This window comes from Protopterus annectens, chromosome 1.part2, assembly GCF_019279795.1.
Source record: "Protopterus annectens isolate FY-2018-M chromosome 1.part2, PAN1.0, whole genome shotgun sequence".
Classification (NCBI taxonomy): domain Eukaryota; kingdom Metazoa; phylum Chordata; order Ceratodontiformes; family Protopteridae; genus Protopterus; species Protopterus annectens.
This window is the reverse complement of record NC_056727.1, coordinates 415,475,935-415,491,685: the sequence shown is the minus strand read 5'-3', so window position 1 is coordinate 415,491,685 and position 15,751 is coordinate 415,475,935.

The following is a 15,751-nucleotide window of genomic DNA, read 5'->3' as shown; positions in this document are numbered from 1 at the left end:
CACAAACATCATCGCCCAAAACTCAAATACACAAACCTACACTACATATAAGCAGGGGGCAAGCCCCCCTGCACCCCCCATGAGGGGGGGCTGCGTCCCCCACAGACCCCCTACTTAAATATTGAAACTCCAAGGTCGCACTACCCAGACAAACAGACAGAAACACTACCACACACCTACATTCCCCTCGCACACACACATCACAGTCACAATACACACTTACACACACAGTAAAGCCCCTAACCAACACACTTAAACATAGATACCTACCTGACCTTCCACCTATCCATTCACAAACCGCAACACCAGAAGCGCTACTTCAACATCTCCAAACTTCAAGATTTTGAAATTCGTGCTTCTGGTCTTTCGGTATCTAGGGGTTTTAGCTATATGGTCTTGAGATTTTGAAATTTGATATTTTGAGATTATGTAGTGAACCCATATATATATATATATATATATATATATATATATATATATATATATATATAAATTAAACATACAGCTGTAACCATGCAACACAACATAATTTAAATACACTGCTGATGGAAATATTATCATTTATTCCTGGATAGTTCTCCACATTGTCTAATTTGCCACATAAGTTCATTGTATTCTGACTTAAGCTTCCATGATCCCCCTCTGGGTTCAATAGTATTTTGCTCTAGTACAACAAAAATACATTTTATATGTTTCTTACACACTGTGGTATGTTTATACAGTGCATTGCTCTCATTAACTTTCCTTTATATCATAACAATGCTCGTAGATATATTTTCTGCAAAATATGTTCCATCTTGCCCACATAAAAACACTGACAGGGATCACATTTAAATTTCTGTGTGAACTTAAAATCATATTCTAAACCGTTGATTTGTAATCCTGGCCCAGCATGTATAGATGGGCATTGCAAATGCATTCCACATTTATAAGCTCTTGAATTAGCAGCATTGGTAAATTTTTGCAGTACTTCCAGCTTCTCCTTTATATTTCTGCTCCTTTTATAAATAAAATAGGTTTATCACCTATCATTGAGGGTAAGCCATCATAAAAGGAGCATATTTTCTAATTCTGCTCTATTATCTGTCTAATCTTAAAAATCCATGGACTATATTTTAAAGCTACAGCCCTGATAAAATTGCAGTTTTGTGAAGAATCTTCCAAAAGTTCATCTTTTGATAACTCACTCCCCAACAGGACCTATGCCTAGCATCTTTGTCTTTAAGAACTTGTCCTATAATGTCATCAGCCTAGACTATGGGGTAACATCAATCAGTAAACATAGACACTTTCTCCATTTCATGATTCAAGATGTCATCCGCTGACACTAATCTTGCTAAGCATACAAACTTGATAATTAAGTTTTTCTTTTGATCAGATGAGTGATAATATTGTATTATGAATATGTATTGGAGAAGGCAGGTTTATAAAAAATATTAAACTTAAAATTTCCTTCCCTCAAAATCTTTCACCAGGGACATACCAAGGTGCTTAATACCAGTAGCTGAATATTAAAGGTAAACTTAAAAAATGGCACAGTATTTTGAATATAATCTAATTACACATGCAATTTTTCTATGGTATCTTGCCACGTAATAAAAGTTTCATCCAGGTTCTGCTGGTATAACCCATACTTTGGTGCAAAAGGGGAGCTAAATATGTATTATTTCTTCCAGTACTACATTATAAGATTTACAAACAAGGGGACATAGGCAACTCCCATGGCTACTCCACTGATCTTCTGATAGTATTCACTTTCATAAAAGCTGAGATTGTTTTTAAGGACCTCTCCATCAGTGTGGTCCAAATGAAAACGCCTAAGAAACTTGTACTGATGTAGCACTTCTTCAAACCATAACAAAAGTACCTTTAATATATTGTATTGGGTGCAGCTTGGTTATGGGAAGTAATGCTGGATGTATATCTATCTATCTATTTATATATATATATATATATATATATATATATATATATATATATATATATATATAAAATATATATATATAAATATATATATATATATATGTGTGTGTGTGTGTGTGTGTGTGTGTGTGTGTGTGGGCCGGATTCATGATGGCTTGCACGGAGTCTAAGTGTAGAGTAAGACTCCATGCAGCCATCATGTCTGACGAGCGATCCACGAACAGCCTGTAGGGGCATGTAAGAGAGCTGCTAACACGTCTCCTACACGGAGAGGGCTGTGATATGCAAATTACCTCACTTGCAGCCAAAAGGCATGCAAATGAGGTAAATTTGCAATCCAGGAAGCACAAACCTGTCCGTGTATTAGCCGTGTTAGCTGCAGAAATGTACTCAGTTGACAACTGAGTACCGTTCTGCAAATACCACAATGGAGCCTTGTCAGCTCCAAATAAAGGTTGCATATGTTCCAGGAAGCAGGCCAATGGCCAAATATGTGACCACTGGCAATGTACCCACATGCAAAATTAAAATAAAACTGTTTATTTTTTTTCGGCAATTGCCGATATTTAAACGTAGCGCAGCACCGCGCAAACGGGCTGTGCTGCAAAAAAAACCATAAAAATAAAAATTTAAAACCCACAAACTGGGTTTTATGAAAACCATCAATTTACAATGTAAGGGAATAGCAGGCTTAAAACAACATGGCCACCGAGTAGGGGTTGCTATGGGGGGAAGCTTAGTGTATGACATGTAACTAAGCATTAGTAGGCAATCCTATGTAAATGAGTGTTAGGATACTGAATCACACTTTTACATAGCAAATGAGCACATTCCCTGGAGAGTAGGAGAAGGATAAGGGGAGTAACAGAGTAGGAGATAGGTGACATCACAGGGGGGTATGTATGAAAGAAGTGAAGCTCATTGGAGCAGAGTGGCATGTGAAAGCTGTCAGTTAGACATCATGGAAAGAGGTGTTTCAACAGGTAGACAAGGGAAAGCCAAGAAATGGAAGGTGTACACTGTGGACAACACCAAAGTTTCTTGCTGAGTGTGCATGCGCGCATGTGCACGCTGGGAAGCCCGAGTAAGATGGAGTGCGCGCGTGTAAGCGTGAGTGCATGCATTTATACCGGAGTAAGCATGTAGAAGCCTGTTTAAAGACTTGTAAGCATGTTTGCGCTGGTGTGCGCGCGTTTTAACCCAAATAAGCAAGTTGTAGTCCATCTAAGCATGTGTGCGCGCGTGTTACCTACTGTGCGCATATTTGCCCCTGTATGATCGTCGCTCCCCCCTGAGGAAACAGACAGGAAAAAGGAAGCACAACAAATTGTAGGAAGCTACCAGGGAATACTAGCAGAGCTAGCAGGTGAAAACAATCAGAATCAGGCAATTACACAGGCAGAACAGTAGCCCAGCCCAGCACTGAAAACTCTGCAAACAACAGTGCAATATGTGTCTCTCAAGAGACACTGCAACACTGGAGTAAGCTACTAGAAGTGAAAACTGAAAAAGCTTCACTCAGACAAAAAATGCTAGGGGCTGCCATAGCTGTTATAAGGTGACATATGCAACATGCTGAGGGTGGTGACAATGCAAATGCTGCCGGACAACCCACAGTGAGGAGACGGAGAAGAGTGTACAGGCCCAGGGTCACCTACCAGGGGTTACATGAGCTGGAGATAGTGGAGCGCTATAGAGTGGACAGAGACCTCCTGCAGCAAATTGTTGAGCTGTGCAGGCCACGCCTCACACACAGAACCAACAGAGGGGAACTCATCCCAGTGGAAACCAAGGTATGTGTTGGCCTAAGAATACTAGCAACAGGTACCTTCCAGAGACCAACTGGTGATATGAAGGGGATATCACAGGCATCAGCATCCAGGGTACTGCACCAGTTCCTGGATGCCATGTCAGCACATGTCGGTGATCATGTATATTTCCCCAATTCCCGTGAGGTATTGGCCAGCAATATGCGTCTCTTCCAGCAAATAGCAGAATACCCTGAGGTAGTGGGTGCAATAGATTGCACTCATATACGCATCAAAGCACCAGCTGGTGAGCAGGGTAGGGCCTACATTAACCGCAAGGGCTTCCCCTCCGTCAACTGCCAGGTTGTGTGTGATGCCCAGGGCATAATAATGAATGTGTGTGCTGGCTGCCTTGGAAGCTACCATGATTCCCATATCTGGCATCTGATGCAGCTGTACCAGACATTTGCCAATGGGGACATCCCACATGGTCACCTATTGGGGGATGCTGGCTATGCACTGGAGCCGTGGCTGATGACACCCATCAGAAACGCAGACACACCTGAACAGGAACACCATACTGAGGCACACGCACAAACACGTAATGTAATAGAGCATGTGTTTGGGCTGCTCAAGTCACGGTTCCAGTGCCTGGACACATCTGGTGGAGCCTTGCAGTACTCACCAACTACATGTACCCAAATTGTCATGGTATGTGCTATGCTACATAATATGATTCTGCAAAAACAGCTGCAGCAGGACCAGCATAGGCCTGGCCCAAACAGCCCCCCCACCATTGCCAAGGCCATCACAGGCAGAGCGTGACTTGGAGGAGGAACAACCTGAGCCTGCCCCAGTAGGCAGAAGGAGGTGTGAGCAGTATGCCTTGGCCTTGGCAAAGAGGCAATGCATAGCACATGCACTGGCTCAGTACGAACCCTGGAAATGATACCTCTCTCTGACTCACACATATAGTAAAAGGGATGCCTAAGTTGACACAACCTGCTTTCAAACATGTACAGGGAGTGTAGTATGTGCATCCAACATAGGCAGCCCTGCAGCACCACCTGAGGCATGATTGCCATGTGTTAAGCAATGTAACACCATGTAGTATATGCAAACTTGATGACCCATGAGTAACATCCTACCCTCACCAAGCATGATGCCACAATATGAAGACAAGATGATCAATTGCAACAATTGGCTTAAGTATTGTTGTTAGTCAAAGGGGATCCAATGCCTGTCAGCCTGGGATGACATGCTGAGCAAGACATGATGCTCCATTAGGGATGGCTTGCACCTATCACCCCTGGCCTTTTGGATACTGGCAAAGGCTGTTGTCACCCCCATAGTGCCTTGAATAGGTAAGGCTCAAAACACAAACCCACCTCCATAGGTATCACAAGGGAAACAAAACTAGAAGTAATGCAACCCAATGCCAGAAGTCTAAACTGCAAGATGCATGCAGTCCAAACTCTCCTTAGCATGGAGAATGTTGATATCTGTGCAGTAACAGAAACCTGGTTCAAGGCTCCCAAGAGCACCCTAGCACTACCAGGTTACACCTCATACCATGCTTTACAGCCCCAAAACATGGAACAAACTACAAAAGGAGGGTGAGTATCAATAATTGTCAAGGATACCCACACCCTCAGGTTGGTGCCACAGCATGAAGCAGCACAGACTATCCACGTGCATGTAACAGTGGCTAAAACTGCCTCCCAGTTCGTAGCCTGCTACAGACCACCCTCCTAAATCCAGGAATCCCACTTGGCCTACTTGAGAACACATGAAAATATGAAGGTCTCTCCAAACAACATTATATTGGGTGACTGCAACTACCCAAACATAGACTGGAAGCATTATTCTAGCTCCAACACCCTAGGCCAAAGGTTCCTAGACTTCATAAACTGAAATGCTATGGAACAACTTGTCACCACTCCCACAAGGGGTAAACATACTGGACCTGATAATCACCAACATGGGGACTCTATGGCCAAGACAAGAAGTGTATCCCTCACTGGTAAGATCAGACCATACAGTAATCTCACTGGATATTCACATCCTGACCCCAGTCCCTGGCCAGAAAACCACAGTGAAAAACATGTGTAAAGCAAATTATGCACTCCTCCAAACTGAGGTGGAATCCATTAAAGCCCTTGTGCCTGTGGAACATATGGCCCAGACCTCAGAACCCTTTATGAATGCATTCTATGAATACCTTCAGGAATGCATGGATTATGCAATCCCAAATAAAACCAAGACCCAATCTTCCAAAGGCAGGCATCCTGTCTGGTGGACCCCAGCCATTAACAAACCATGCAAGAGAAGGAGGAAGCTACTACATGATAGAGCAAAACCCAAAAAGGGAAGGCATCACTGATCAGTATTATGACAAAAAACTATGGCCACACATAAAATCCTCTAAGGCCAGCTACGAGATAAAAATTGTACAGGACACTAAGGATAATCACAAGGCTTTCTTTACTGATGGTAGGAACCTGGGTGGGAATTCCCAGATATGCTCAGAATTAGTCCAAAATGACAAACAATACACCACACCCACAGACATTGCCAACATCCAACCTGACAGGTTCAGTGATAACCCCCCCCCCACCAAAAGGCCAAATATATATCCCAGCAGAGTGCTGGCCCCCTGACATCACAGATGCTCAGGTAGCAGCCAGGGTCCCTAAAGCAAAACACACAGCATCAATGGGACCAGATGGTGCCCCGGGCTGCATCTAACATGAAGTCCAAGAAGAATTGAACACCAAATAAAACTACTGCTTATTCTCAGCCTTACCACAGGATATGTACCCAAACAGCAGTGTACAGCAACAGTGGTCCCTCTCCACAAAAGTGGTGCCTGAATGGATCATGCAAACTATCACCCCAGAATCCTGACTAGCATGGTCTGCAAAGCTATGGAAAGGATCATCATGGACCTCAGAAATAAAGATATTGGGGACCTACAGACACTGGACCCTACCCAGTGTGGCTTTCTTAAGTGCAGATCCTGCCCCTTAAACCTGGTTGAGTGATTTGAAACAGTCACCAAGGCCATTGACGAGGGGAAGGTGGTCCACACAGCCTACCTGGACCTTGCAAAAGCCTTCCATACAATACCCCACTTGGTCATTATAGATAAGCTCACCAGCTATAAACCCCTATGTCACTAGATGGGTTGAAAACCGGCTCAAGGACAGAACTGACATGGTCAGAAATGCTGGAGCCATGTCAGAGTCCAAACCAGCTACAACTGGCATCCCACAAGGCTCGGTCCTGGGACCCCCCCCTTGTTTGGTATATATTTCTCAGAGGTACAGGCCAACATGGAAGGACTGTGTCTAAACAAGTTTGCAGATGACTACAAACTGGGTGCCATATCTGACCCTCCAGCTGACACAAGCATCCTACAAAAGGGCCTCATCGAAACAGACAACTGGTGCCACAGCCATGTCATCAAGATAAACACAAAAAAGTGTATAGTCATCCCCTTTGGAAAAACAGTAAGTGCCCACCAATTACCACATAGGTGGTAACCCATTAAGTACAGAAGAAGTAATAAGAGACCTGGGGACACAAGTTGATAGAAATCTCGCATTTGACAACCATGTGGCCGTAGTGGTTATAAAAACATTACATATACCCACCTAATCATGAAGGTATTCACATCTAGATCAGGGGAGGCCATCGTGCCTCTTCAGTCATCCTTCATCAGGCTCACAATTGAGTACAATGCCCCTTGTAGGATGTACCTTAGCAGACACCTCCAGCAACTGGAAAGACCCCAAATCTGCCTGATTAAACAAACTGCAGCTCCACATAGTGGCATACTGGCTGCCCAGAGGCTGCCCAGAGGCGATCTGTGCCTGATGTATAAAGCCATGTCCAACCTGGAATCAATGCACATGCTACACCTTGTAAAATCTAAATCCCATTGAGCTATGCACATGAGAGACCTGAACCTCAGCACTGAAATAATTAGGACATGCTGTAATGATTGATCCATAACCCAGAAGCTCCCTCCACTCTTGAGTAAATTCACAGTCCAGGTTAGCCAGGGAGTCCCTCATTGACTCTCTTCAAGAAGAATCTTGATGGGTAGATGGCAGATTGTAGGTTTACCCTGGGTATCACTTTTATGTCACAGTTAGACAGAAGCACAGTATACTAACCTTGAAAAATGTCATGGCAAACTGCAGTTAAAATGTGTGTTGAAGGACAAACACACTCTGACTAGGATTAGAAATGCCCTAGGGCACATAGCCTAGTATTTGTCAATGTCCACCCAAGTTGCGGAATACACTAGCAATGTTGGACAAGCCTGGTTTAAGTAGGCCATAGCTGAACAAAATGCAACATGGTCATACCTTAGTCTGGTGTGCTCAGTATGAATATTTAAAGCAGTAATGGGACTCAAACCCAGGACACTGTGCACCAGTGTGAAAGGACAGAACCACTACACTATGACAATATTACAGTGTTGGGTCAGTATGAAAGAATGTTGACAAGTGTATGCAAACTGTCCCATGGAAACCCTGCAGGCACAGCATAATCCCTGTTGGGTTCAGACACAAAGCAGTTGGGCAGTAAGAACACAACATGACTTCCAACACACACACTATAAATGTCAAATATTGTTCAAGTTCACACACAACCACAAATGTAGTGGACCTCAGATCTCAACATATGGAAAGGTCACACTGGGCATGCTCACACACTTTGATAAATGAGACATATGTCAGGCAACAAACCATGGAAAGCCTGAACTGGGCATGCTCACACACTTAGGCCATGTTTCAGTATAGCAGTCGGCCACACATATCTGGCATTTGTATGTGTTAAGCCAGGAACCTCCCACAATACAGCAATCTGCCCAGTACACACAGTTAAATGACAACAGAGACATAAGTAATATACTGGAACCCTGCCATGAACAAACATCTTCCACAGATACACAAGTTGTTCATAGAAACAGGGAAAGCTATGGCAATAAAGACCTGCAAACAGTTTATCAGCAACAAATATTGTGCATCCCAAACATAAACATATGGGTGCAGAGGTTGGTACTAGGCTGTTTGCCCTAGGGAATACATAAGCCTAGCCAGAGTGTATTTGGCATCTGCCTCCCCAGTACAGTAGCCTACTGTGCCTCTGTAAAGTAGGTCACAGAAGGTACCATTTAAGGCTAGTTTGCTGTGCCGACATCAAGCAGGGACACAGTGGAGATCCCAGGGGTTGAATTTGCAATGCCACATCCATGTGGCTGGAGTTTGCTGGAAGAGGATTGGTGAGGGGTTATGTCTAACATTAATTGGGATTCAATTCCAGACTGAGGGGAGCCTTATCTGTAGTGTCTGGGCAATTTCACTGTCAAAACTTGCAAGTGATGATTTTGAGGGATTGAAGTGTCCTGCCAATACTGTTCAGAGATGTCCTCCCTCTGTGGGATATTGCTCTGTTATGTATTAGCTCCCTCCTTCTGTTGTACAGCTTATATATGGCTGGTGTCAACCAGACAGGTCTCCTGTTGTGGAGGAGTCTTGGTTTTATTTGGGATAGCATGATCAATGAAAACCTGCAGGTGCTCATAGAATGCATTTGTAAAGGATTCTGCAGATTGGGCTGTATAATCCTCCAGCACAGGGCCTTTGAAGTATTCTACCCCAGTCTTCACAAGTGCAAAGTCTGCTTTTGAGAAATACTTTGTTAGCAGTGATTTCCTTGCCTGGGGGTCGGGATGGTATATGGACATCCAGGGAAAGTTGGTTATGGTCATATCTTAACAATGGTGGTCTACCTCTGGTGTGGAACATAGAGTCCCCATGTTGGTGATGATCAGGTCCAATATGTGTTCCCCCTTGTGGCTGTGGTGACTGGTTCTGCCATAGCACATGGATTCACAAATTGTAGTGGCTGTAGGGTGATGTTGCTGAGGCCTGAGTAGTTCCCCCAGTCAATATTCCTGTACCTGATGTTAACCACTGTAATGGCATATGTGAACACCTTCATATCCTACACTGTTCCCAGGGAAGCCAAGTGTGGTTCCTGGATATGGGGGGGGGGGGGTCTGAACTACACACCAAACCAAAAAGCAGTTTTGCACAATGGTAGTTGTATATGTATGGTCTGTCATGCTTAGTGCAGTGGTAACAACCCAGAGGTGTGTGTATCTGTTATGTATATGGATACACTCCCTGGTTGTGTTGTGTGTTACAAGTCCTGTGTTCACGAAGCATGGTATAAGACATAACCAGGCAGTGCTGATGTGCATATGTGACCCTGAACTAGGTGTCTGTTAATGCATATATATTGTTATCCCCCATACTGAGGGATAGTAATAGATATACATACCTCTTTGTAAAAACTGATGTCAGCACCCTATAAATACTGCAGGAGAAGAAAAGACACCCAGTAATGTGAATAGCATGCTGCACTAATGCATTGCTCTCAAATGTCATAACATAGGTAGGTAGGGGTTTGAATCCTGCGAATGCTCAGTGTGCGTGTGTGTTGGGGGGGCAGGGGGTGTGCATGTGTGCAATTCTCTTTGAAAGAAATGTCCCTTTTGATAACTGGAATAACACACTACATGATGTACATTCCTCTTTGTAAAGACTGATGATGTCAGCACCCTATAAGTAAAGCAGGAGAAGAGAAACCACCTAGTAATGTGAATAGTGCACTGCACTAATGCGTCTCTCTCTCTCTCTCAAGTGTCATAACATAGTTAAGTAGGGGTTTGAATCCAACAAAAGCCATGTGTGCATTTGTCACACAGTTTGTCAATGTGTGGTGGGTTTTGCTTTTATTATTGTATGACATATAATTATAACAGTAATTGCAATGCACACATCAGGTATGTGTGTAACACATACAGATATATACCTGTGACCTGCAATAGTTCATATGTGTGAAGCCTGCCTTATATGAATACAGTTGTTACCTTTGCCAGCATGTGCTGCAGATTCCCAGACCGTATGCCATACATGTATGTTGATGACAATGCATGCTACTGCAGTGATCTGTGTCCTAGGCCAACTGGGTGACACACAGTCATGAAAGCTGTGATATATTAATGTGAGTGAGGGTTCATGTCTGGAGTATATGTCACACATGATATAACACAGCAAAGTCTGTGAGTAATGAACATCCAGTGTAGGTGTATGGCAACTGTTGCTGATATGCATAAAGACACCTGCTTGCTTAGGTGATACACCAAGGGACTGCACAATACCTTTCGAAATGTGAATATCACAGGATAGACAAGAAAACACCTCTCCATATGTACACACCATTACCCGTTCTACATGATGGGTGCTGCCACCTACATTGTACTATTGGAATACTATGTTAAGTACATGCTGATGACAAAGTTACAGTTGTGTTACAGTGATAGAGCATGGCTTGGACAACAGGTATCTGTCTGTATTATACCCTTGTGGTGGTCATGTGTGTCATGTGCAGAATGCATTGTAGGCCACTGTATGCATTTCCAGTCGTGGATGAACATATCCCCAGTGTGTTGGCATATATGTGAGACTGCTATATAGCAAACAGTATTCTTCCCAGGGATGTGTGGGGCTCAGTAAGAACGGCTACATGGTATAGTGTAGTACTGCAGGGATATCACTGACACTGGGTTTCCTACATCTGTGTATCAGTGGAGGATACATCATGTAATAGGTTAATAGGTTCATACTAGGCTATCTGCCCTAGGGCAGTTATAAGCCTAGCCAGACTGTGTTTGGCTTTTGCCACCCATTTTAAATGTATTTTGCTATAGCCGTTTTCCAGGTTCGTATACTCTGCCTCTGTGTAACAGTGACACAGAAGTGAGACGTTTGTGCTGAACCTGTCAGCAAGGATGTTGTCAATGTATGTGGCTTACGTGTATTCTTTGTCATTTAGGACTACTTCTGAGCATATCTGGGAATTCCCACCCACATTCCTAACATAACTAAAGAAAGCCTTGTGAGTATCCTTAGTGTCTTGTGCAATCATTCTCTTGAAGCTGGCCTTAGACGATTTTATGAGTGCCCGTATTTTGTTCCAAATATGGATCAGAGATGCCTTCCCTTTGTGGGATATTGCTCGATCATGTAGTAGCTACCTCCTTCTATTGTTGTCTGTTATGTGGCTGGGTCCACCAGAAAGGACGCCTGTCTTTGGAGGATTGGGTCTTGGTTATATTTGGAATTGCATGATCTGTGCATTCCTGAAGGTGTTCATAGAATGCATTTATAAAGGATTCAGCAGTGTGGGCTGTATTTTCCACAGGCCTGGGGGCTTTGAAGGATTCCACCTCTGTCTCAGTTTTGAGGTGTGTGGAATATGCTTTAGACAACTTTTTCACTGTGGTTTTCTGGGCAGGGGCTGGGGCTGGTATGTGAATATACAGTGAGATTACTCTATGGTCTGATCTTACCAGTGAGGGATACACTTCTGGTCTGGAGCATAGAGTCCCCATGTTGGTGATGAACAGGTGCAGTATGTTTTCCCCACTTGTGGGAGTGGTAACAAGTTGTTCCATAGCATTTGAGTTTATGAATTCTAGGAACTTTTGGCCTAGGGTGTTGGAGCTACAGTAATGCTCCCAGACTATGTGTGGGTAGATGAAGTTGCCCAATATAATGTTGTTTGGAGAGACCTTCATATATTCATGTGTTCTTAAGTAGGCCAGGTGGGGTTCCTGGGTTTAGGAGGGTGGTCTGTAGCAGGCTATGAACTGGAAGGCAGTTTTACCCACTGTTAGTTGCACGTGGATAGTCTGTGATGCTTCATTCTGGGGGTGTGGGTATCCCTGACAATTATTGATACTCACCCCCTTTTGTAGTTAGTTCCATGTTTTGGGGCTGTAAAGCATGGTATGAGGTGTAACCTGGTAGTGCTAGGGTGCTCTTGGGAGCCTTGAACCAGGTTTCTGTTACTGTACAGATATCAACATTCTCCATGCTGAGTAGAGTTTGGATTGCATGCATCTTGCGGTTTAGATGTTTGGCGGTGAGTATCATTACTTCTAGTTTCTTATCCCTTGTGATACCTATGTAGGTGGGTTTGTGTTTTGAGCCTTACCACCAGAATGCAAACTATTGACATTGGTAAACCGTATGACCCACAGCATACTGTCAATCCATGTCATACATACATGTGACCCCAGGTGAGACATATGTGTAGTACAACACAAAGTGGCCACCAATATGAACTACAATGTGTGATTACTGTGTCACATGGTGCATGCCACCCTTGCCATGTGTGCACTACGCATCTACATGCAGAGAATGCAACTTCACCTTGTTCACATATGTACACCTGCAACTGTGTGCTGCAAACATCACACATGTAATGTCCAGTCCACAACACATGCAGGCACAGGTACAAACAACTGCCATGTGGCACATGTGCAGACATTACGCTTTTGGAATTAACACTGGTGTATAAAAAACTACAATGACAATCATAGTGCTAATGCATCAGGCATGCTGGGATATACCCACAATGATATCATTACACTGTACTGTTAACAACATGATAATATTATTACAGTGCTATGTAGTCATCCTGTGCATCAGCACCATGTTATCCTGTTCCTGCATCAATGTTACAGATTGCAGGAGGTGGCACAGTTTCATCATATGCACAGGGTGTGTACTTTGTTTGCCAGAGTCTGCCATTGATACACCCAATCGACATGTATATATGTGTGTGTGTGTGTTAGTGAGGGACAACAGTACAACATGGGGAAATGTTGATGCGGTGTGTGTGTGTATGTGTTAGCCCTAGGTGTTAGCATTATGCATGTGTTTATGCATGCACACAGTTCCACCACATGGCTGCCATATACGGGTGTTTGTGGACAGCCACAGACTGTACCTGCCAGGTCATGCAGATCACTGTCTCTGGCAACAGACACGGTACCTGTACCTGGCAGGGATACTACGGACATTATCAGGTACTAAGCCAGACTGGGTACTGTCATCAGAAGCAGTGGGTTGCTGACTGGACACATGTCCCTGCTGGGACTGTCCAGAGCCACGTGCACGTGGTCTTCTAGGACGGTCTGATGACAGCACAGACCCAGCATTGCTGGGGCTCCTACTGGCACTGTGGGAGCGGCTGCGGGTTTGTTGTCATCTGCGATGACTGCCAGCTGCTGATGTTGCTGGCATACATCCACGTCGACGCCTCAACTGTCCTGCATTGCCCTGGGTCATGGACATGAACTTATGTAACAGATCTAATGTGCCCCCCCAACGTCTATCAATGATCTTGCCGACAGTACGGAAGGCAGCCGCAACATCATGCACAGTGTCATTCATAGCAGTGCGATGTGCTCTAAGCTCCCTCAGACCCTGTCTGGTGTACTGTTCCATACGTGCCTTTGCCTGCATTACAGCCCGGAACATAGCTGAGGTTGAAACACCTCTGTGGGCACGTCTGACAGGGGCAGTATGACCACGGATGCTCCCACGAGAACCCCTGGACATCTGCCTGTATGGTACCATGTCATGACTCTGGCCATGGCTGCTGTGAGGGGATGCATGTGCCACTGATACCACATTACCCTGGTCAATGCCCACTGTATGCTGTCCCTCAGCTAAGGACATTGGTGACAATGGATGTATCGGCAGGATGACTGTGCACATTGATGGGGTTGACTGCTGTGTACTGTTGATTGGCTGACCAACAACAGACCCTGTCACACCTCCCTGTGCCATTACACATGTATCATCATTATCACTATCACCAGCAGTGGCTTCAGGTTCCCTGCTGCATGCCAACAGGGCAACACCAGAAGCTGTGAGAGGAAGACAAGAAACACAGTTTACAATGTGTACACAATGTTACCACACATGCACATGGGCACACATGCACAAAGGCACACAGGCACAAAGGCACACAGGCACACATGCACACAGGCACACGGGCACACATGCATACATGCACACGGGCACGCATGCGCATGGGGACACATGCACACATGCACACGGGCACACATGCACACATGCACACATGCACACGGGCACACACGCACACACGCACACATGCACATGGGCATACGGGCAGACATGCACACATGCACACATGCACACGGGCACACATGCACACTCCTCAGTACAGCAGATGCAAACACACACACACCTGCAATCCAACACATACACAATATTGTTTGAGGGTATTATTAGTATTAATATTATTATTACTATTAATAGTATTGTTATTACACACTCACCAGCATGGATTGGCTGCATTGCTGTTACTCCAGGGGAACCTGCACAAATAAGAGAGTTATTGTCAGTGGCTACAACTGTGCCATTGATACTGTGAGTATGCTACAGTACAGTAGTATAACAGTTGGCTTTCACAGGTGTAGTGATGATATTCAGAATATCAATCTTGCACAAGAATAGGCAGGATAACAGCTACACACACAGTACACATCTCACACATGCATAAACTACCAGTGCAGAGAACAGTCAACTACAGATATGGCATGTTACCTGCACACTCCATGTCCACATGCTGGGTGGCTCCGGCCTCCATCATGGCACATGTCTGTGGATGTTGTTGTTGTTGGCCTGGAGCCACAACACTTAGGAGTAGCTCCTCCACTCTGGTGAGGGGGGGTGGATAGGTACCCCACCACCTGTGGCAAGTTATTGTCTGTGGATATCAGACGCACACTGATGGACATTTCTAATTAAATTACTGCAGTGATGGCGTACCTGCTCATATGTCCAGTTATGCATGCCTATATCATTTACCCGACGGACAAGGTCTTGCCACAGTGCAGCCCTCTCCTGCTGGTTCTGGCTGGTCCTGGAAAACAGTGTATTGAAATCCCGCACCAGGCTCTGGTGTATCTCCTCATCCTCTGCAGCTGAATAACACGGGTTGCGGTGATGCACCATCACCCTTGAAGGAAAAGATAAATATGTGAGCAAGTCATATGGCACACGCAATACTCTAATGTACTGATATCACTGAACTGCCATATATAGCATCTGTCTGTCTATCAGGGGATACACATGTACATTAACACATATCAGTGCTCAGCCTACAACTGTGTGACA